At 38.9% G+C, this 23153-nt stretch overlaps 1 pseudogene; it reads left to right on the top strand.

Moving 5' to 3' along the window:
- Positions 1 to 6227, top strand: part of LOC103673175 — a 44479-nt pseudogene extending 38252 nt beyond the window's left edge.
- Positions 6228 to 23153: the final 16926 nt, after the last annotated feature.

The raw sequence follows: 23153 nt of genomic DNA, 5'->3' as shown, positions 1-23153 counted from the left end.
GTAACAAACGAAAATAAAGATCTTCCTTTATTATACAGACAAATTGTTCTCCAAATTTTACATGTATTATAAGTCCTTTTGTAAAGAAATCAGTACACATTTGAAGCATGCATTCTGTAGTTTTATTCAGATTTAAGAAAGATGTATCTTTTACTCTCTGCTTCCTCTTCCTCCATAGAAACCAGGAATCGATATGCAGATGCTAGATTTACAGACTCTTTTAGGATGACAGATCAATAAAGAGCCCCATTGAAAAATGCTTGCCTGGAGGAGGAGAATATAAACTTTATTCTTAATCTCTATAAGGCTTTGCTCCCAGGACCAAGCACTTCTCATTCAGTGTTAATAGTACTGAATTTTCTTACTGCTTTTTCATGTCAAAGGCACTCTTCAAATATGTACTTAATTAAGCCTCTCTCTTAACAGAGGTGGCCCTGTTCTCATCCCCTAGCTTCCCTTTTCTATCTCCTGTGTGGAGAGTTCTCTTTGAAGTCATGCAGGAGAGATGTGCAAGGATGAAGGGATGAGAACAGAGCCAAGGGCGTTTGTAATGAACTTTTGATGGAAAAGAAGTTTAGATTCATGCAGCTATTCTAGCTACCCTCTATTTAGAATTCGTGTAGGTGGAAATACTAAATTACAGTAAGATAATGAGTCAGCTTTTATATTAGCTCTGAAAGTCTTGCCCTCTACATGCATTTGCAGACATCCTATGGATTCCTGGGGATTTAGAGCTCTGCAGAATTCCAGTTTTATAGGACTTACTTATTTTGTATTATGCCTGGCTCTTTATGTTTATCTCTTATGATTGTCTTGAAGTACACAGTTGGAACTTGACTTATTAAAAGTTACCTGTTTGTCTGAATACTTCCCCTTGGATTGATTCTTGAAGGAACTCCATGGTGATTTGTAACTATGCATATTATCCATAACTGCACTTTTGGAAATAGATGTTGTTCATTTGAGAAAGTGTTTTCTAACTGCTTACAATACACAGGCAATTTCAATACTAGAATTAAATCTAATATTACTATACAGTAGCCTACAAATAATTCGTTTTAATTTCTTATCTGTGGTTATCTCAGTCATTTCCCAGAAAATTATTTTCTTAGATTGCTTATTTAAAGGTTTACAAAAAGATGCAGCAAATATATACAACATAAATAACTTAATGGTCATAAGTTTCATAATTAGAGTAACTTTTTCTTCATTCTATTCTTGTTCAGGATGCTGAATCTTCTTTGGGACATTAAATTTCGTAGATTGGCTCATGTTGTATTATGGCAAATATTATTTTGATTTTTTCATGCATTGCAGGCAGGATATAGAGGTAAAGTAAGAGCCATATTGCATACTTGATTTCCAATTTACCTGAACTTATTAAAAGAACTGTTGACAGTCCTTTAAAAAAAAAATCCTTATATTGTTTTCTAGGTCGCAGATACTCTACTCCACAGTGAAATTGTCCTTACTAGTTTCTAAAAGATACTGATTGCATTTCTTGTGATATTTTAATAGGTATATGCTTAGAAGTGTTAAAGTTCAGATTTTTGGAGATTTTTACAGAAAAATAGTTTGTGTACTTCCAGTACTTTTCAACAATTTCTAAAATGCATTGATCAAGAGGGACCTCTGAGTTTCTTCCTTTTGCTCAATTACTTTCTGTTACTTAACTATATCTATTAGATTTTTTTTATCTAAATTCAGACCTCTCCAATTTTATTATGCAGTCATTCCAGCCTTTTTTTTTTTTTTTTTGGTACATGCAATTAAAAATAAAGTTACAACAGTTAATGAGATTTTATTAAATTTTTTTTATTTATTAGTCACCTGGTGGCTCAGTCAGTTAAGCTGCCAACTCTTGATTTCGGCTCAGGTCATGATCCCGGGGTCCTGGGATCCAGATGTGCCTCAGGCTCCCTGCTCAGCTGTGAGTCTGTTTCTCTCCCTCTCTGTCTGTCCCTCCCCCTGCTCTCTCTCTCTCTCTCTCAAATAAAAAAATATATCTTTTAAATTTTTTTATTTATCTATTTTAATTGTACTTAGTTAAAGGCAGTTACATCCTAAATGTACCTGTCAAACCTCACAAAATACTTCATAACAACCGAATTTTGCATGAAAAATAATATAAAGAAAATAAAATAAACTATTATGCTGAATAAGAACCCTTGTTTAAATCTATTTTAGATGATAACCCTTTGCCAGCAGTTATAAAATCCACCTACCTGATTCACACAACATCCAATACTAAGCAAAACGAAGATAAAGTTCTGTATATTTAATTTAGGCTCTCTGTAGAACTATTGACTCTTTTGATCTGCACCTTTATATCATCCATATGCTATTTACTATTACATATACTACTATACTACTATAAGTGCCATATACATATCATCAAAACTGAATGCGAATCCCCTCCTCTAAAGACTTAGCAACTATTGTTCTCCCTGCCTACGCTTTTCACCCATTTCTCCAATGCCTGCCTCTACTTACCATCTAGATCTCAGCCTCATAGGACCTTTGCAGAGAGGAATTTGGGGGCACCCTCTCTAAAGAATCCTCCTCCTAAGTCACTCCCTATTACAGTACCCTGCTTTTATCTCCTTCACAGTATTTATCAATATCTGAATGTTTTTGTGTATTAGTTTACTTACATATTTTCTGTCTCTGCCAGTTAAAATGCAAACTCTATGAGGGCTGCAGCTTTGCCTCTTTCGCTCATCATTGAATCTCTGGGTAATAGACTCGTGCCTGACTCACGGTAAACTCTCAAGAAATACCTGTTCATTCATTCACTTAACACACGTCTGTTGAATAAATGCATACATCATTAAATGGACTATTTACCAGCCCACTTCAAGTCAGGGAAGAGATAATCCATACAGCTGCCCAGGGCAAAGTGGAATTGACAGACAACGTCAAGATGTTGAAGCCTGGCGGTCATTTAGAGCGTCTCGGGTAAATCAGCGAAGATCATGAAAAACACCAAGACTCCTTTTGGCTTTTATCTTTTGGTATCACTGTTAGAGAGCAGCACTGTGGAAAGCTGGAATTCCCAGTATCCTATAAAATGGAATTTGCTTGTACGCAGCACCTGATGATTGTTCAGTGTCCTAAATATTTTCACTCCAACTTGGCCTGATATTTTACCCAACAGTCACTACAAACTGGGATATTATTTTTATATGACTCCTACCTAAATGAATATATTATCTCTAATATGATTCACCTTTCAGTAGGTAAAATTAAATGTTCTGAGGTTTGTTTTCAAAGCAAAGTGCCAGCATCTAAAATAATGTTATAGTTTGGTTTCATTTGGGACTAAGGTGGGCCAAAACTATTGGTGGGCCCAACTGTATTAGGGGGATGCCAAAGTTGCTCTAATTAAGATACTCCATAAAACAGAGGTTTAAAAATACAAATGTAATTTTCTCTTATTGGAATCCCAAAAGTGACCCTGCTGCAGATCATGGGAAGGTGAAATTATAAAGAATTCACATACCCAGTACTTTAAGACCTATAGCTAGAAGTGTCACTTTCACTTCTAGTAGCATTCCATTAGTGAAAATGTAGCGAAAGGACCACATCTAGCTGTGAGGGAATCTGAGAAACATGGTCTCTAACTGAGCGACCACATGCCCAGCAGCAAATCTACAATGGAAGAATGGGAGAAATGTTTTTTTGAGTCTATTTCTACTACCAGCTAACGGGAGCATGAGGATGGTGGTCCATGAGGAAAGTATTGGATGATTACTAGGGGTATGTTCAAAGAAGAAACAAACACACAAACAAAAAATCAAAAGTTTTCAGTAACATAATGCACTGTTGATGCCAATTTTATATTTGGCTTATATCAATATTGAAATGGCAACTTACACAGTGGATAACTACTTACAGCCTTTTTACAACTTCATCAGAGAATCGAATTGAGAAACCCTGCCACGGCGTCATGTACAAAAGCATTCTTGTTTGTTCTATATAGAGGAGGTGTAAGGCAAGGCAGGCTAGAGCAAAAAGTCAACTCCCATATGTGAAGTGTGTTCCTTAATAAATACCATGTCATGAACTGTCATATTTTAAGTCTCCTTCTAAATATAACTTCCTGTTACTCTACGAATTCAGTGGCACTTGATCTTTTCAAAAATGTAGCTGCCTAGCATCTTCTGATTTTTTCTGTGACCCTCCGTTAGCTCTCACAAGAGTGGAATATACATATAACTTTAAACGAATTAAAATATTTAGTCATTTCAATTTTTATTCAATTATTTTTGCCTTTGCAATATTATTTAAAACCACAGGGAAGTACTAAATTACAGTTTATGTATTTCCACAAATATTTGCTGGTCTACCATCTACAAACCCTGTTTTGGGCACAGAGGATAAAAAAAAAATGGATGGTGGGAATCCTGCCTTTAGTGAAATCATGGTCACAGTCTTTTTAGGGGGGAAAGCAAGGAAGGGTTATTTGTGCCAATATGCACAACCAACTGAAGAAAAGGGAAATTCTCTGGTTAGTAATCCCAAATATATTTTAAAGTTCCTAAAATTAGATTTCTTGTTATTGACCATTTCTATTTTTTATTAGACAAGAATAAATATTAAAACATATCTATACTGTGTCAGTTTCCCTGTTATAAGTAATAAGTTGATTTAATAAGTAATAAGTTTTAACCTGCACATAGTGTGCAAGCTAGCTATTACCAGGAGGCCGACTAGAATACGTCTGTGTGGCAGACGGATGAGGCATAAAGCTCAGAATCAAAGTATACTAAAAACTTAATGCTTTTATTGTGAAAACTTACAGTTCTTCCTATTAGGAAATACAGTCAGTCATAGCAGGGAAGTTCCTTCTGAAGTTTACAAAGTCACTCTTAGCATTCCTCGCGCCGGCCCCTGGGCTCTTGCGTGGTGCTTCCGCCAGAATCCCTGCGCCTGTCGCCCTGAGGGAGATCTTGCCCCTCCAGGCGAGCCAGTGCAGCAACCAGATCCGCGCCAAATTCGGAGGGTGATCAGCGAGGAGCGTGGCATCCACCCCACCAGCACTTACCACAGCGACAGCAACCCGAAGCTGGAGCGGATCAACGAGTACTACAAGGAGGTCACCGGTGGCAAGTACGTGCCCTACGCTGTGCTTGTGGACCTGGAGCTGGGCGCTATGACTCCGCGCATTTGGGACCCTTTGGGCAAATCTTCAGGTCAGACAACTTCGTTTTCGGTCAGAGTTGTGCTGGGAACAGGTGGGCCATGGGGCACTACACGGAAGGTGAAGAGCTGGTCGACTTGGGGCTGGGTGTTGTGAGGAAGGAAGCTGATAGCTTTGACTGCCTGCAGGGCTTCCAGCTGACCCACTCCCTGAGTAGGGGGACTGAGCCTGGAATGAGTACTCTTCTCATCAGCAAGATCCGGGAGGAGTGCCCAGACCGGATCGTGAACACATTCAGTATGGCGCCCTCGCCCAGGGTATCGGACACAGTGGTGGAGCCCTATGATGCCACCCTCTTGGTTCACCAGCTCGTAGAAAATACAGACGAAACCTATTGCATTGATAACGAGGCCCTCTATGACATCTGCTTTGCAACCCTAAAACTGACCACGCCCACCTATGGGGACCTCAACCACCTGATATCAGCCACCATGAGTGGGGTCACACCTGCCAGCACTTGCCTGGGCAGCTCAACGCTGACCTGTACAAGCTAGCTGTTAAATTATGGTCCTCTTCTCCTGCCTGCACTTCTTCATGGCCGGCTTCGCCCTATTGACCAGCCGAGGCAGCCAACAGTCCCCGGCCCTGAAGGTGCCGGAGCTCACCCAGCAGATGTTCGATGCCAAGAGCACGATGGCTGCCTGTGACCCCCACCACCGCCGCTACCTGACAGTGGCTGCAGCGTTTAGCGGCCGCGTGTCCACGAAAGAGGTGGATGCGCAGATGCTGAACGTCCAAGACAAGAACAGCAGCTACTTCGTCAAGTGGATCCCCAAAAACGTGAGGACGGCTGTCTGCGACATACCACCCCGGGGGTTAAAAATGTCTGCCACCTCAGGAGCAATAGCACGGCCAACCAGGAGCTGTTCAAGCGTATCTCAGAGTAGTTCACAGCCACGTTCAGGTGCAAGGCTTTCCGGCACTGGTACACGCGCGAGTGCGTGAACCAGATGGAGTTCACCGAGGCCCAGGCAACATGAATGACCTGGTGTCCGACCAGCAGAACCAGGACGCCAGGGCCTAGGAGGAGGGCAAGTCTGAGGAAGAGGCAGAGGAAGAGGTGGCCTAGAGCTGATACCCAGTAAAGCGTGTGTTAGCTGTGTGAACTCTTCATTCGCTCACCACCTGTTCGCTGATGGCCACGTCTCTGTATGCACTTGCTCTTTTTCCGTCTTGATGCCACATCCGATACAGATGCCACCATTAAAGCATTTACATAGTGAGAAAAAAAGTCAATCTTCTTATCTTCTTAACTTGAAAATAATTCTAATGGCAATTAAACTCTCATCAAAAGAAATAAAAAAATGAAGAATCAGTTTAGAAAAGTTCTTTAAAGACCATCAACTTTAATATCTCTGGACTTGAGACAGGAGTCAATTTTAAATTTCTGTAACATTTTGTTGACTACTATATTTTTTAATATCTAGAGAGATATTCCTGTAGACATCCCTTCAGTGTTTTCCTACTTTAAAATCTTCCATATCCTCAAGACATAGCGTTATCTATCTTCCTCCTCTGTGTCTTGGTTCTAGATATTCCTTATAGAGTAATTTAAATTTCATTCCAAAATCATCACATACAAAAGCACTATGACATCACAGGTTAATTCAAAAATGCATCACTGACATAACTGTTAGTGTCAAAATTGTCTCTAAAGAAAGACAAGATTACATGAGCCTGTCTCATTTTGTTCCAAACTATTTGCTGATGGTAAAAAGAAAAAAAAAATGGAATTGCCAAGTTAATAACATACTGAAAATGCTACAGCTAGAAAGACCAACTCTGTTGTCCCTGAGTAAAGTGTGGAACCTAGGAGAACAGACTAATGAGAGATTTTCATTATTAACAGAGTGGGAGTGAAGGCTTAAAGTTCTACTTAGCTTCCTCTGTGAGAAGTGCCTATCTAAATACAGAAACCATGTGGAAACAGATGCCTTGAAATGTTCCAGCCTATTTGACTATATGAATGTGTATGGACCCTCCTCTGTCACCAAGACCATCAGTGTAAACAACTGGTAGTTTACAGACTATATAATCCATTTCCACTTGGAAAAAAGCTCTCCTGGCTATTTTTAGACAATCTCTCATATAAGGTACTAAAATATACCCTATAAAATAAGTTAACACACATACTAAAATGCTTTTTTATTTCCATAGAGGAAATTAAATCCTCTGGAGTTTGTGACTAAGAATCTCATGTTTCATAGATATCTTTATGTTTTCCCACTTCTAAGTATTTTTTCTCATCCCCACTTCCCCACCTCTCCCTCAACAGTTAAGACTAAAAACCTGAAGCACTTTTTTATTCTGGCCTTCATCTTAGAAGACCATTTCTTTGCACCAAGCTGATAATTAAAAGTTTTTGGATATTTTCTAGTTGGCGTACTGGGTGATTAGTCCGTTGAAATGTGTTTCCACAGCCTTCTTTTGTAGTTCTCTATTGCTGTGCGTCTTTTTTTTTTTTTTTAATGTTTATCTGAATTGAACTATATTTACCATCTGCTGTTTCAGGCTCTCAAATGATCTGAAACCTTTGAATTTTGTTAAATCATTCCTCATTATTGCTTTTTTAGTAGTATCTATAAAGTCTATCTATTTCCCTCCTAAGGATTTCCTTATCTCTATCATTTACATACTCTAGTCACTAAAGTACTAAGACGCTGAACAACCAGTTTCAAATGCAAAATCCTCAGCCAAACTACAAACGATCTTCTATTTTGAAGTAAACTATCACTTTGTCTCTCTTCCCTGCGTTGTCTTTATTCCCAGGATGCTGATATGAAGTCCTTCAATGACATTTTGAATTTTTTAGTATATTATGTCCTGAATTTGTTTTAGCTATTGTCTTATAATTACTTTTCTCCCACAATATAAAAGTTTTACTCTTCATGTCTTTATTGAGGAAAGGTTTCCTTATCTCATTTTTTAAATAAATTCCACATTTGGTAGAAATAAGGCTTTATTCTGTTTTTGTGGTTTTTGTTTATTTGTTTTAGTGTTTTTAGTCATGGGCATGATATTGCCTTGAAAGGGGGCAGAAGAGAAGAAAGCTGTTCTGATCTAAGTTTTTGGAGACAAGTCAACAGAACCTTTTTCCCCCCTCACTTTTATCTCAACACATACAAGGATTCAGAACCTTTCTATAGTACTTTGGTGTCCATAGGCAATCACAGGTGCAAAGCTTCACAAAAGGTACTAAGTGGGAGGAAAGGGTAACACACCTTTGTGATAACACACCCAGTGATATCCTAGGTAATATAATCTGCTTCCATTTACAGAGGCCTTTGTTCTAATCAGTCACTGACGCCTTCATGCTTTCATTCATTCATTTTTTATCAGCCTTTCAGTTATCAATGACCACATAACAAATTCCCCCAAAGTTGATGGCTCAAAGCAGTAACAATTTATTATCTCTCACAATTCTGTGGATTGACTGGAATCACCTAGGCTGTTTTTCTGCTCCACCTGATTTGGGCCACTCATGAAGCTTCATTCTGCCCAGGGGTTTTGCTGGAATTAGAATCTCCAAGATGACCCCATTCCCATATTTGCAGGGGCAATTGGCTTAGAAGTGCTGAGCCTACCTTTCCGGCAGAGTAATAAGATGTCTTAAACAGAGGTTCAGGGCTCCAAGAAAGTAAAGTAGAAACTGCCAGGCCCATTAAGGGATAGGTCCAAAACTGACACAGCATTATTTCTTCTGCATTCTAATAATTGAAGGTCACAAATCCAGCCCAGATTCAAGAAGAGGGTAATAGATTCCCCTTCTTGATGAGAGGAATGGCATGTGTAGGCATGTGAGGAATTTTTTTCCTAGACAAAATTCAGATTCCTCATATATGAAAAATGCACTCATCTACAAATAAGATCTCCAAAATTTTATTCAGTCATGGCAGCAGGTGACTCAAAGTACAAGATTTCATCATTTAAATTAGGTCCAAATATGGTTGAGGCTTATCAGATACAACTCCTTTTAACCTAAAAACCTTTGAACTGAAAAATACAAGTTATCTGACCCTTGCATAACCAACATTCAGTGGTGAGACAGGGACGAAACAACTGTAATAGACACTTCACAAAGGAGAAGAATGGAAATCATAGTTCTGAGTTCATAGCAATTTCAAAACTATAACCAGGCAAATGAAAGAATGAAGGAATGAACAAGCAGAGAAAAAAGAGGTGAGAATGGGTACAGAAGGGAAAAAACGAAAAGGAGAGGAAAGAAAAGAGAAATAAGAAACAAATAAAGTAAAAGAGACTAAGAACATGTTTTCAGATCTCCCAATTTCACGAGGAGCAGCGAACGTTTCTTGATGAGTCCCCAGTTTTGCTTTCTGGCAATGGTTCCCTCCCTAATCCATTATTCTCAGCTTCCTTCACTCTCTGGAGACTCGGTACCTCCCTCTGAGATACCTTTCCTTTTCCATTGAAAAAAAGAAGAAGAAAAAAGTCCATGTTTTAATCTGAGAAGTTCTCTCAGCCTGCTTCCTGCCTGTAGAAATTTGGAGGCCACAGCTCTTTTTTCAGTTTAAACTGTCCTTTTGGGTCAGACTACATGGTATGTTTTCCAATAAAAGTCTCTTAAAAACTTTGCGAGTTCTCTATAAATATTTTTGAGTTTCTGGATGTCCGGGTGGCTCAGTAAGTGGAGCGTCCGACTCTTGATTTTGGCTCAGGTCATGATCTCATGGGTCATGGAATTGAGCCCCATGTCAGGCTCTAGGCTCAGTGAGGAAGTCCTCTTGAAGATTCGCTCCCGCTGCCCCTCCCCGCCTCTCTCAAATAAATAAATAAATAAACCTTTAAAAAAATTTTTTTGAGTCTCCTTGCCCCCAAAGTCTCGTGGTTTTGGTTTTTGTTGTGTTAGCACCTATTCTCAGATACTAGTTTCTGTATCACTCCACGTTTAACAAGGGAAGCAAGAGTTAGACTTCACACAAATATGGGGAATATACTTGGGTAGTGAAGACCCAAAAGATAAAGTTGGAGGATCAAAAGAATTAGGTAGTTCTGAGAGGCTAAGCACATCCAGCTACTGAAACAAGCCCTTGAAAAGGTACCTAATAGAGAAGTCTATGGGAAGCTCTTGCTTTTCTGAATACCCATATAAGAAACTAATGACAATACTGGAGTTGCTGTTGGTCATCAGGATCAACAGTCAAGAAGAAGAGCTAGACTCAAAGTAGAGTTGAGAGAGGACAAGCTGGAACCTGCCAATACCTCTGTGACTATCTGTCACCACAACTAGCTATGACAATCTCCAGAGAACAATGGCTGCTGCTTAACCTTCATGTCCCAAATTTCATACAAGTTTCTGTTTTGGCCAACTCTGACCTGGTCCAGAGAAGGGTTTCTAAGAAATGGCATTCCCAACTTAAGCAAGGTGAAAAAAGAACCATTCAGCACAGGAAGGAAGAGTAGGCATTGCTTCCAAAATTACAGTGATCCCAGAAGAAGCCAACTGATAAACCAATATGCGAGCAATTTACATTTTGACATTTCTACATTTCGGAAAGGTCATTGAGAAACTATGTAGAATAGTGGCTCAGAGCTCAGATTTTAGAGTAAGATAGTTTGGATTTTAATTCTAGACCTGTCACTTACTAGTAATACGGCCTTAGGAAAGTTATTTAACTTCTCTAAATTTCCCACCCTAAAATATAGGAATAATAATAATGGTATTCATGTTGTAAAATAATGTGTCATTGACACAGGACTGGAATATATGAGGTACTTGATTTTTCTTGGTTGGCATTATTGTCCTTGATATCATAAAATGTTTTAATCTTCTTAAAGCACATTAAATTTTCAAGGGGTTACCATCAATTACCACAGTATCTAAGGGCTTGAAAAAAAATGGATATTTCCAAATATGAATATGGCTTTACCACTTGTGATGATTAATTTTATGTGTCAACTTGACTGGCCATGGGGTGCCCAGATTAAACATTATTTCTGGGTGTGTCTATGAGGGTGTTTCTGGATGAGATTAGTATTTGAACCAGAAGAATGAGTAGATTGCCTTCCCCAGGGTGGGTAGGCATTATCCAATCTATTGAAGGCCTAGATAGGCAAAAGGCAGAGGAAGGAGGAATTCATCCCTTTTTTTCCAACCTTAGTACCTGAGCTGGAACATCTCATCTCATCTTCTCCCACCCTCAGACTGGGATTTACAGTATCAGCCTTCCTGGTTCTCAGATCTTCAGACTCATAATAAATTATATCACTGCCTTTCCTGGGCCTCTAGTTTGCAAACTGTGGGACTTCTCAGCCTTCAGCATTGCTTAATATCTTTCTCTCTCTCTCTCTCTTTCTCCTATTGGCTCTGATTCTCGAGAGATCCCTAATATACATTTGATCCTTTGCCTTGATTGTTGATTCTTGTTTCACAATCAGATCAGTTCTAGACTTTGCACCTGCCTTCCATTCAAATTCTTTACCCAAAGTCTGTAAGAGTACAATGAAAACATTGAGCAGGAAAACATAGGTTTACATGCAAGTCTGCTAACTGTGTGAACCTTGGCAGTTCACTTGATCCCACTGAGAATCAATTTCCTCATCTATAAAATAGGAAAAATATAATGTCTGGCTTTCAGGATTGAAATGATATTTATACCATACGTTTGGTTCATAAGCCTTCAATAAACATTTTTTAGAACAAATTCCATCACCTTCCTGATAAGGAGGAAGGGGCTGAAAGTCCTAGAAGCATCACATAAATGTTTCTGCAAAAATATTTTCCGATATAACTCATGAGCAAAATTGATATCTGATACCAAGCAGCTCTGATGATTGTAGAACTCTAAACACTGAATCCTCAGGCTCTTACTCAAGGCATTCATTGATCCTTCCCTTCCCCAACACAAGACAGACCTGAGGGGACATCCCAGCTCCAAAGCTTCCATGAGACTTACTGAGGCCTTTGTTATGATTGTCTGTCAGTTCAAATTCTCCTTCTGTCCAGTCTTGATTTATTCTCTCTTCAATGGCTACTTATGTAGATTATATTCTCCAATAAAATTACTCCATTAAAGTTCTGCATCTCAAAATCTGTTTCCCAGAAAAAATCAGCCTGTATCTGATGTTACTTTATAAGGTGTTGGGGGTGGGGAGAGAGGAGAGAGAATGGGAACTGAGGAGTCTTCCAACTTCAAATAAGTCAAATAGATATCTATAGAACATTCCAGAGAACACTCAAGACAGAGATACAGCATGTGGCACTTACAAAATAGTTTGCTTGGAGCAATGTTCAGATTAGACTACCCTATGGTAGAAATGGGTATCATTAATAACATGGAGATTAAAAACCAGATAAGTCTTATTACTCTGCTTCCTTTCTTTCTATGTCCACACCGATGGACCCCGCCATCCTAATTCACTTCTGCTTCATCTTGGACCAAAATTGGAACTGGCAGTGGCAGTGGCATGTTAAGGCAGAGATACAAACCTCAGACATAAGATGACATTGACCCTGGCCCCCACATGAGCACCCCCACTAGCAATAAAAAATAAGATTTGGAGTATTTTTTAATGTGCTGCAGACTGTTGAAAAGTACAGAGTACCCTGATGGTGCAGTGAAATGTATATCGAGCCAAGAACGAAAGCCAATGTGCTGAGCTAGATGTTTCTCTATAGAAAGTGAACACTATTATTCTCTGAAACATCTTCCCATGTATTTGATTACTAGAAATTTTAACAACAACTTGCTAAAAAGCTTAGTCAGAATAGATTGAAGGTGATCCCAGCTGAAATGAGGAACAGGGCCCCTATGGCTATCCAACATCAAGAAAGATGAAGGACTACAATATTTTGACTACTCTGAGGGGTCCCTCTACCCCTTGCCCACACTTTTTTAATTATGTGTAATGTACTGAGAAGTGGTGTGATGCAAATATTAGGGAGTTATTGCTGTGAATCTCATAGGAATATCCTGAGAGAAGCTCAGGCAGAAATACATATTTAAGCAATTTTTTAAACTGGTATGTTTACATTTTAGAAATGACTCATCATATTCTATTGTGTAAATACATATTTAGACTAGTAAAACTCTTCAGAAAGCTATGAATTAAAGCCAAATGTAAGTATTGGAGTTAATCTTTTTTGCCTGCTTTAAGCGCCATTTTGAATGAGTGGGGTGAAATTGGACATTGTGTGTGCATAATGATGAAAAATGGTAGGCTACAATAAGGAATAATTATTTTGATTTCCAGAGCATAATGGCCTATGAATTATGTTTAAAATTAATGAAAGAGAAGATAGAGAATGATTTGAATCTCATCAGTAGCTATTTTTCTCTTTCTCTGAGGCAGCAATGAGCCATTTTCTGAGGGATTTGAACTTTTGTGAGCAAGTCCCTCTAAGCTTCTAGAAGGTCTTAATTTGAAGCTGAACCTTTTTAATGATGATTTGTTTCGCTTGAAAGAACAAACAAATAAGCAGTTGGACTTCCTGAGAGGTTTTCATTGTATAAAGACAATTTCTTTGCAAATCTAAATAAGTTTTTAACATTTGGAAGGACATGTACATTCCAGCATATCCTTTGCCATAAAAGATCCCTTCTCCCTTCAACATTACAAACAGCTATGAAAAGAGAGGTTATTTTCCTGCAAAAAGCAACTTGGATTTAAAAAGAGAAAAAAAGGTGTTTTTTAAAAAATTTTTCTTTTACTCTAATTGCATCCTCTAACATTAAATAGAGAAAACCATTGTCTTTCAATACAGTCATGTCAAATCTAGAACTATTGCTTGGCCCTATGTTTACCTGTTTAGTCCTCTATTGGAACATCCTTTTATTTCTTAGTCTTCTTAGGAAGAAACATCTCCCGGTGGAGAGAGAAAATAATGTTATTAGGCTATAACTGTATGGAATGCAAAATTCTGCAACATATTTGAAAGGTGAAAGTTACCATCTATCAGATGTTCTAATGTAAATACCCAAATTCCCACTTAGGCGTCAGGACACACTTAGTTCTTGTCACTCATAGTTACATCCTTCATCCTCTATTCTGCAGTTGACTTCAAGGACAAGTGGATACATTCAGTCTGCTCGCAAGCTGTCAATTGTCTTTTGAAGCTAATTCTTTTCCTCAAAACGCAACTCCCTTAAGTCTTCACTATATATAGAGAGAGTGGCTTTTCTTAGTCCTGTATTTCCTGAAATATCATGTATTAAACCACTGGTTGTCTAAAAGTTAGTTTTCAGTGATATATAATATTCTCCTATTGGGTATTAGTTTTATATTTATTTTATAATTAATGATTTTTCCATTTACAATAATACAGTTTTTTTAAAAAGTAAGTCTAAATAATCAATTCAAAATGTTCATTCAAGTAATACGGCATATTTATGAAGAAGCTTATGCAGAATACTGTTCAAAAATATATATGTTACTCTGCTTCTCACTCTCGATATTTGACATTATAGACCCTCTTCTTGATTTTTTTTCTTCTTATCCTATCCTAAGACTCTGACAAAGGGTATATTTTCTTTATACCTACTTCCTTGGTGGTTTTATGTGTTTATTATGCTTGTTTATGTTTATGGCTTTAGCTATACTATCCCTGTGTAGATTGCCAAATCTGCATTTTTCTCTTTCAGCTTCTACTGGCACTCCTTAAAATGTCTCTACAATTTGATCTGACTATTGCATTGTCATCCGCCTATTATTAGCCACATTGTCTTTCAGTTTCTCTCTTCTCCAATACAGCCTACAACACTGCCAGTGTTATCTTGTAAAATATCATTGTTTCAGATTACGCAGTTTTTAAAAATGTCTTCTGTGACTCCTGCTACACGAAAAGTGCATTCTCTAATCTTTATTTCTTTTATTTAATAATATTTTTTATTATATTATGTTAGTCACCATAGAGTACATCCTTAGTTTTTGATATAAAATTCCATGATTCATTACTTGTGTAAAACACCCAGTGCACCATGCAATACATGCCCTCCTTAATACCCATCACCAGCCTATCCCATTCCCCGACCCCTCCCCTCTGAAGCCCTCAGTTTGTTTTCCAGAGTCCATAGTCTCTCATGGATCATTCCCCCATCTGTTTATGCCCCCCCTTCTTCTTCCCTTTCTTCTCCTACCGATCTTCCTACTTATGTTCCATAAATGAGTAAGACCATGTGATAATTGTCTTTCTCTGCTTGACTTATTTCGCTTAGCATTATCTCTTCCAGTCCCATCCATGTTGCAGCAAATGTTGAGAAATCATTCTTTCTGATGGCTGAGTAATATTCCAGTGTATATATGGACCACATCTTCTTTATCCAGTCATCTGTTGAAGGGCATCTCGGCTCCTTCCACAATTTACCTATTGTGGACAATGCTGCTATGAACATTGGGGTGCATATGGCCCTTCTTTTCACTATGTCTGTATCTTTGGGGTAAACACCCAGTAGTGCAATGGCTGGATCATAGGGTAGCTCAATTTTTAACTTTTTAAGGGACCTACACACTGTTTTCCAGAGTAGCTGTACCAACTTGCATTCCTACCAACAATGTAAGAGGGATCCCCTTTCTCCACATCCTCTCCAACAGTTGTTGTTTCTTGCCTTGTCAATTTTTGCCATTTTAACTGGCGTAAGGTGGTATCTCAACATGGTTTTGATTTGAATTTCTCTGATGGCTAATGATTTTTGAACATTTTTTCATGTGTCTGTTAGCCATTTGTGTGTCTTCATTGGAAAAGTGTCTGTTCATATCTTCTGCCTATTTATTGATTTGATTATTTGTTTCACGTGTATTGAGTTTGAGAAGTTCTTTGTAGATCTTGGATACCAGTCTTTTATCTGTAGTGTCATTTGCAAATATCTTCTCCCATTCCGTGGGCTGCCTTTTAGTTTTTTTGACTGTTTCCTTGGCTGTGCAGAAGCTTTTTATCTTGATGAAGTCCCACAAGTTCATTTTATCTTTTGTTTCTCTTGTATTTGGAGATGTGTCATGAAAAAAGTTGCTATGGCCGATGTCGTAGAGGTTGCTGCCTATGTTCTCCTCTAGGATTTTTATGGATTCCTGTCTCACATTGAGGTCTTTGGTCCATTTGGAGTTTATCTTTGTGTATGGTGTGAGAGAGTGGTCAAGTTTCATTCTTTTTCATGCAGCTGTCCAATTTTCCCAGCACCATTTATTGAAGAGACTGCCTTTTTTCCACTGGATGTTTTTTCCTGCTTTGTCGAAGAATAGTTGCCCAAAGAGCCAAGGGTCCATTTCTGGGTTCTCTATTCTGTTCCATTGGTCTATGTGTCTGTTTTTGTGCCAGTATCATGCTGTCTTTGTGATCACAGCTTTGTAGTACAGATTGAAATCCGGTAACGTAATGCCCCCAGCTTTGTTTTTCCTTTTCAACAGTTCCTTGGCGATTCAGGGCCTTTTCTGGTTCCACACAAATTTAAGGGCTGTTGGTTCCAGTTCTTTGAAAAATGTCATTGGTATTTTGATCAGGATGGCATTGAAAGTGTAGATTTCTCTGGGTAGCATAGACATTTTAACTATATTAATCCTTCTGATCCATGAGCATGGAATGTTTTTCCATCTTTTTGTGTCTTCTTCAATGTCTTTCAAGAGTGATTTGTAGTTTCTAGAATATAGATCTTTTACATCTCTGGTTAAATTAATTCCGAGATAACATGATTTTTGGTGCTATTGTAAATGGAATGGATTCCCTAATTTCTCTTTCTTCAGTCTCATTGTTCGTGTATAGAAATGCAACTGATTTCTGAGCATTGATTTTGTATCCTGCCACATTACTGAATTGCTCTATAACTTCTAATAGTTTGAGGGTGGATTTTTTGGGGTTTTCCATATAGAGTATCATGTCATCCGTGAAGAGAGGCAGTTTGACTTCTTTGCTGATTTGGATACCTTTTATCCCTTTTTGTTGTCTGATTGCTGTTGCAAGGACTTCTAGTACTATGTTGAATAATAATGGCGAGAGTGGGCATCCTTGTCGTGTTCCTGATCTTAAGGGAAAGGCTTCCAGCTTTTCCCCATTGAGAATGATATTTGCTGTAGGCTTTTCATAGATGGTTTATATGAAATTGAGGAATGTACCCTCTATCCCTACACTCTGAAGTGTTTTAATCAGGAAAGGATTCTGTATTTTGTCAAATGCTTTCTCTGCATCAATTGAGAGGGTCATATGGTTCTTGACTCTTTTCTTGTTGATATGATCAATCACACTGATCGATTTGCAAATGTCGAACAACCCTTGCATCCCAGGGATGAATCCCACTTGGTCATGATGGATAATCCTTTTAATGTACTGTTGGATCCTATTAGCTAGGATCTTGTTGAGAATTTTGGCATCCATATTCATCAGGGATATCGGTCTGTAATTCTCCTTTTTGATGGGGTCTTTGCCTGGTTTGGGGATCAAGGTAATACTGGCCTCATAGAATGAGTTTGGTAGTTTTCCTTCTGTTTCTATTTTTTGAAACAGCTTCAGGAGAATTGGTATTATTTCTTCTTTGAATGTTTGGTGAATTCCCCGGGGAATCCGTCAGGCTCTGGACTCTTGTTTTTCAGGAGGTTTTTGATAACTGCTTCCATCTCTTCAAAATTAATTGGTCTGTTTAAAAAATCAATTTCTTCCTGTTTCAGTCTTGGTAGTTTATAGGTTTCCAGGAAGGCATCCAGTTCTTCCATGTTCTTTAATTTATTGGCATAAAGCTGTTGATAAAAGTTTCTAATGATCCTTCCTGTTTCATTGGTGTTGGTTGTGACCTCTCCCTTTTCATTCATAATTTTATTAATTTGGGTCCTTTCTCTATTCTTTTGAATAAGTCTTGCCAGTGGCTTATCGATCTTATTTATTCTTTCAAAGAACCAGCTTCTAGTTCCGTTGATCTGCTCTACCATGCTCCTGGTTTCTAATTCATTGATCTCTGCTCTAATCTTGATCAACTGCTTTCTCGTGCATGGGTTAGGCCTGTTCTTCTGTTCCATCTCCAGCTTCTTGAGGTGAGAATATAAAAACTGCATTTTAGATTTTTCTGTTCTTTTGAGTGAGGCTTGGATGGCTATGTTTTCCCCTTAGGACTGCCTTTGCAGTGTCCAATAGGTTTTGGACCGTTGTGTTTTCATTCTCATTGGTCTCCATAAATTGTTTAAATTGATTTTTAATCTCCTGGTATATCCAGTCATTCTTGAGCAGGATGGTTCTTGGTCTCCAATGTTTGAGTTTCTTCCAAATTTTTCCTTTTGAGTGAGTTCTAATTTCAAAGCATTGTGGTCTGAGAATATGCAGGAATAATTTCAGTCTTTTAGTATCAGTTGAGAACTGTTTTGTGACCCAGAATATGGTTTATTCTGGAGAACATTCCATGTGCATTCAAAAAGAATGAGTATTCTGTTGTTCTGGGGTGTAGTGTTCTATATATATCTATGAGGTCCATCTGGTCTATTATGTCATTCAAAGCTCTTGTTTCTTTGTTGATTTTCTGCTTAGGTGATCTGTCTATTGCTGATAGTGGAGTGTTGAGGATCCCTACTATTAACGTATTTTTATCTATATGTCTCTTTATTCTGGTTAAGAGTTGGCTTGTGTATCTTGCTGCTCCCCTGTTGGAGACGTAGATATTTATAATTGTCATATCCACTTGTTGGATACATCCTTTAAGAATAATATAGTGTCCTTCTGTATCTCTAACTATAGTCTTTAGTTTAAAATCTAATCTGTCTGATATGAGAATTGCTACCCCAGCTTTCTTTTGAGGTCTATTGGCATGAAAAATGGTTTTCCATCCCTTCACTTTCAGTCTGGATGTATCTTTAGGTTCAAGATGAGTCTCTTGTAGACAGCAAATGGATGGGTCATGTCTTTTTATCCAATCTGCAACCCTGTGGCGTTTTATGGGAGCATTTATGCCATTCACATTGAGAGTGATTATTGAGAGGTATGATTTTAGTGATGTCATGTTGCCTGTAAAGTCTTTGTTTCTATAGATTGTAAATTTCTTTTTTTTTTAAGATTTTATTTATTTATTTGACAGATAGAAACAGCCAGCAAGAGAGGGAACACAAGCAGGGGGCATGGGAGAGGAAGAAGCAGGCTCTCAGCAGAGGAGCCCGATGCAGGACTCAATCCCAGGACTCTGGGATCACGCCCTGGGCCAAAGGCAGACACTTAACGACTGAGCCACCCAGGCGCCCCCCTATAGATTGTAAATTTCTGTTCTGTATCACTCTTGGGGCCTTTTTACTATTATGGAATCCCCCCTTAATATCTCCTGTAGGGCTGGTTTCGTGGTTACGAAATTGGACGGTGTCTGGCAATTCTGGAAGGTCCTTATCTCTCCATCAATTCTGAATGACAGCCTTGGTGGATAAAGGATCCTTGGCTGCATGTTTTTCTCAGATAGAGCTTTAAAAATGCCCTGCCAGCCCTTTCTCTCATTCCAGGTCTGTGTAGACAGATCTGACGTAATTCTGATATTTTTGCCTTTGTACGTGAGAAATTTCTTTGCCCTGGTTGCTTTCAATACTGTATCCTTGGATCTAATATTTGTGAATTGCACTATGACATGATGTGGCATAGGTTTGTCATGGCTGAACTTGGGAGGGGTCCTGTCTGCCTCTTGGACACATATGCTTGTTTCCTTTGCTAGATTAGGGAAGTTTTCAGCTACAATTTGTTCAAATATCTCTTCTGGACCTCTCTCTTTCTCCACCCCCTTGGGGATGCCGATGATTCTGACATTGGAACATTTCATTGAGTCAGTAATCTCTCATAACCTACATTCTTGAGATTGGATTTTTTTGAGCCAAGTTTCTGTTTTAATTTTCTCTTCTACCATCCCATCCTCCAACTCACTAATTCATTCTTCTGCCTCATTTACCCTGGCCGTCAGAGCACCTAGTTTTGACTGCATTTGACTCATAGCATTTTTAATTCCTGCCAAATTCGCTCTCATTTCTGCCCTTAGAGATTCTATATTCTCGTTAATATTTTCGTTAATATTTTTTTCAAGCCTACATATCATCTTGACCATTGTTGCTCTGAACTCCATTTCTGACAATTTGGTTATATCCATATCCATCAGTTCTGTGGCACAGGCCACAGACTCATTATCTTTTCTTTGCTGGGGGGAATTTCTTCTTCTAGTCATTCTGTTGAGGAGACGTTGCAGGGTTCCACAGAGCCCAAATTATTGAGCAGGACGCAGGCAGTGTGCACTTGTTTTATAGGGACCTTAGGGATGTAGGCTCCTTGATTTTTCAGCCTGCCTTCTGGGGGAGGGGCCTGCCGCGCTGATATTCAGGCCACCCTGCTTAGGTAGTCTCCCTGCCCCCTGCCAGGGGGGATGGGGATTAGCACAAAGTGAGCTGGTATTTCCGGGCTTTTGTTCTCTGGTGGCTTTCCCTGGCGGTTTGCTGTGGCTCTTCTGAGAGTCAGAGCAGCAGTAGCCGAATCCCAGCCTCTGTCTCAGAACAGAGGGATCACAGTCCACTCTCCATTGAGCTCTCCTGGCCTCTTCAACTCTGGTTCTGTCGGTGCTGCTAAAAACCCTGCAGTGTCTCCGGTTGTGCGTCCCACAGCCGCTCTCCCAGTCCTCACTACCAGGTACGGCATGTCTCTGTCCTTTGTGTTTCTAACACCGCCAGCCGCCCCTGGTTCCTGCGCACACTCCTGAGCTCTCTGTTTCAGTGTGGTTCACGCACGCTCTGGAGCCCCGGTTTTAATGCGCGCTCCCGAGCTCCCGGTATCAGTCCGGTTCCAGCGAGTGCTCTAGAGCTCCGATTCTCAGTCAGGTCGCGCAAGCGCTCCGGAACTCCCGGTTTCAGTCTAGTTCGAGTGTGCGCTCTGGAGCTCCGGCTTTCAGTCTGGTTGTGCGTGCGTTCCCGGGCTCACGGTCTCAGTCTGTTCTCTCGCGGGTGCCGGTCGGCGAGTCTGCCCGCTCCCCCGTGCAGGTGGCTACTACTTCCCGGCGCCTGAACGGGGCGGTTCCCTCCCCCTTCCGTTTATCTTCCGATATCTGTGCGAGGTTTCACGGCTCCCCACTTCGTACCTCAGTACTCAGCGCTGGAGATGTTCATTTGTAGAGATCCAAATGTGTCTTCCTGCGTCTCAGGCTGATTCCGTGGGTTTTCAGGATGGTTTGGTACCTATCCAGCTCGACTCAGGGGACCAGCTGACAAAGGGGACCCCTACTCCTCAGCCATCTTAACCGCCCCCGTCCTCTAATCTTTAATCACATATATGATATCCTCACTAATCTCAGCCTATCTATCTTTGCAGCATCAACCCCCAGTTCCCAATACCTTTAGCCTTTCCTTCTTCATTTCCTCTTTGCCCCTGGTTCCATGTCTCTATCTTTCCTTAATATATTAATCTAGTTTGTTGCACATCACACAATTTCCTCTGTTGATACTGCTTTATGATATTTACTTTTGGTTGTATTCATTACACGTGATGACACTTCAAAGAATAGGTTTTGATGTTTCTGATTCTGCTTTAATGGTTTGGGTTTCCACATTTATAAAAGATTGTAGTTTTCTTTTTTATTGTTCTGAAACTATGGAGGATTATTTTAAGAATATGAAGATGGAAACTAACCTAATTTTAAGAATGCTTTACTTACAATATCTAGTTTTTTAATTGGTAGAAAGTCAGCTTATTATAGAACCCATTTTCAGTTATCAATGGGTATATTATCTAATTATGAGATAATATTTAATAATTTTAGTGAATCACTTCATCATATAAACAAATATTAGTATTAGTTTAATCAAAAAAAGAAAAAAATAGAAAGCTAAGCCTATGATAGAGTAACAAAATCAAAGCCGATTCCTCACCATTCTGGACACCCTTCTAAGGACTTAATTTATCCAGGTCGTTATTAAAATGAGGCACCAAGACTGAGAATGCTATTTGACATTTCTTCTGACCATTGAAGCTTCTAATAGCTATATTACTTGTGTGACCTGCACTACTAGCAAAGTCTAATTTTTTTATATATTTATGTAACACATTATGTTTTTCATGGTTCTTTTTTATTTATATTATTGGAGCCCCTCAAAAATCCTCTGATGTAGGTGGGGCAACTTGTAATGTTGGCCATTTTTTGTATAGAAAATGCATTTAGAATTTTGTGTTACGTTCTGGGTACTAATAGAAACTAATGGACATCTGAAGGGAGGTATGTGGGGAGTAGAGCTGCTCATAAAATTGTAAAGAAATGAATTTTGAAAGGTTATAGGATGATAAAAGGACCTATGTGAAATGTTCAGGATGGATCAGAGATGAGGCCGTAGTGTGGTGTAAATTTATGATAACCAGCTCTCTAGAAAAAGAGAGAGAAGAGCCCTGTTTCTTAGCATTTGTTAATTTTTATGGTATAAATACTCCCGCATGGTCAGTTTCAAGCGACCAATATGGTATTGCTGAATGCAGGATTGAGAAGAGATATGCATGGCACAACAATATATAGTATTTCTATCATGCAGCTATAGATATAAACAACCTCAATCATAGATAATAGTAAACTAATTAGGAAGTGATGAGCTATGTATTATCTTTTAAATATAATTTCTTTAACTTCAAGTTTGCATAATTTAATTTTTAATAATGGCCAGTTTTAACCATCAGTTTGCAAACTTCCTGAAAATTTAAACATTAACTCTTGTAATCCAGTATATGCCAACTCTAGCAAACCACTAGATTAACCGAGGTATGACCTTCAAATATTTGAAGTACACCATGGAGAAGGATAAGATGTTAGCATTTATTCCAGAGAACATTACCAGACGCAATAGACACAAAATATAAAATGGCAGGTTTGGAATTCATTTTAAGACCACACTTTTTAATAGTGAAATTTGCCAGTGCAATTGTCTATTTGGGGCAACGAATTTTTACTGAAAGTATTTAAAGTGACACTTATTACTGAAAATGTCCAAGAGGCTGAATGACCTTAGGTAGCAATTTTGTAGAAACTATCCA

This window comes from Ursus maritimus, unplaced genomic scaffold (genome assembly GCF_017311325.1).
Source record: "Ursus maritimus isolate PB19 unplaced genomic scaffold, ASM1731132v1 scaffold_4, whole genome shotgun sequence".
NCBI classification, from domain to species: domain Eukaryota; kingdom Metazoa; phylum Chordata; class Mammalia; order Carnivora; family Ursidae; genus Ursus; species Ursus maritimus.
Note: the sequence above shows the minus strand (reverse complement) of the source record. Positions and strands in the feature narration are given on the sequence as shown.